Consider the following 1643-nt stretch of genomic DNA (forward strand, 5'->3'; position numbering starts at 1 on the left):
ATGTATAAATAAATGTATACTGTATTTAAAAGCCAGCACCACTCTTCCCATCCCTATTTCTTCTTTCTCTCATAATGTGCAGCGGCAGGTAGAAAGATCTCTCGCAGGTTGCTGCAGTGCCCATGGGAGTGGATGTGCTGGTAAGCCTGGGACTCTGCTGATGGGGGCCTGGCCATATGGCGGCAGTGCTGGCACCAGGCTCGGTCGTCTTTGTACCGCTTGTTAGTGGTCTGGTTGGTGGCAGCCAGGTACAGACAGAAGCACAGGTAGCCCCCCAAGAGGAAGCTCAGCACCACGACAAGGCCTACCAGGAAGAGGATCCTTGGGAAGGTCAGGAACAGGTACTGAATAAGGAAGACAGGGTCAACAACCTACAAGTGTCCGAGGTCATCAGTGTAAGTCTCTAGGTACAAGTCTGACATCACCACCGGCTGGACGAGGAACATGGTGCTCACCACGGCCATGGTGGTGGCTGAGACTGTCAGCATCAAGAGGTAGGAGAGGAAATACCAGGCGTTCCAGGCCCCGATGCAGTTTTTCACTCACACACAGTGATGGTCAAACTGGTACACACACAAGTTACACACTTGGTGCTTGGACCGCGCTGGTTTCCTTAAATCACAAGTAGGGCACCTCCTGTTCTTTGGGAACATCATTTCATCGAATGCATAAACTTAAAGGAACAGTCATTTGTTTGCTTTTGTTATGGTACCAGGGTTGGTTACACAACTAAGGGCAAAAAAAAAACAAAAAACAAACAAACAAAAAAAAACAAAACAGGTTTACAATCAGCAGTAGATAAGGCAGAAAAATGTAATACAAAAACTCCAGCTCTTGACAGAGGCCGAATATTTCCCAGGTATATTTGGTATAAACCATCCCTTGCAAGGTGAGATGCAGGATAACGAAGGTGTAGTTTCTTGTATGGAAGAGGTAATGAAGCACTCTTAGCATGGCTCTCTGAAGACATTTGGGAATTATATATGAAGATATCTGTGCTCCTCTGCTGATTAGGCCTTGCAAGTAATGGGTTTTTGAGCCGATGCAGATCATCACAAAACCAACCAGCACCAAAGCCAGGTAGAGCAAGAAGAGAACCAGAGAGTCCATCCTGGGGATATTTCTTTTGTCTGGATAGCTTTCAGCCAGCAGCTCTGGCATTCCTCCTCCAAACATTCACAGAGAACTCAAACGGCGTCTCCTCTTGCACAGCGCCGTGCGCCTGGCACAACTGGTAGCACCCAAAGCTACAGGAGACATGGTTCCCCTAGGGGGCTGGATCTGGCGCCGGGATCTGTCAACAACCAGCTGCCTCGGGCCGGCACCTCCAGGGCATGTCCCCAGACCCACTCCAGTATTCTTGCCTGGAGAATTCTATGGACAGAGGAGACTGGTGGGCTACAGTGCATGGGATCACAAAGAATCGGACACGACTGAGTGACTTTCACCCATTTACTCCCTCCCTCATATATAACTGGGCTTCCCTGGTGGCTCAGATGGTAAAGCGTCTGCCTCTAATGTGGGAGACCTGAGTTTGACCCCTGGGTCGGGAAGATCCCCTGGAGAAGGAAATGGCAACTCAATCCAGTACTCTTGCCTGGAAAGTTCCATGGACATAGGTGCCTGGTAGGCTTCAGTCCATG

The 1643-nt window shown here is 49.4% G+C and overlaps 1 pseudogene across 1 annotated transcript; it reads right to left on the minus strand.

Moving 5' to 3' along the window:
- Positions 1 to 53: 53 nt before the first annotated feature.
- Positions 54 to 1340, minus strand: LOC104997882 (annotated as a pseudogene). Its single transcript, XR_826370.1, has 2 exons — positions 779 to 1340; positions 54 to 747 (listed from the first exon to the last, which is right to left on the minus strand). The product of XR_826370.1 is annotated as a probable palmitoyltransferase ZDHHC4 (transcript).
- Between the last annotated feature and the right edge of the window lie 303 nt (positions 1341 to 1643).

The sequence above is a fragment of the Bison bison genome, unplaced genomic scaffold (assembly GCF_000754665.1).
Source record: "Bison bison bison isolate TAMUID 2011002044 unplaced genomic scaffold, Bison_UMD1.0 scf7180017864317, whole genome shotgun sequence".
Taxonomy (NCBI): domain Eukaryota; kingdom Metazoa; phylum Chordata; class Mammalia; order Artiodactyla; family Bovidae; genus Bison; species Bison bison.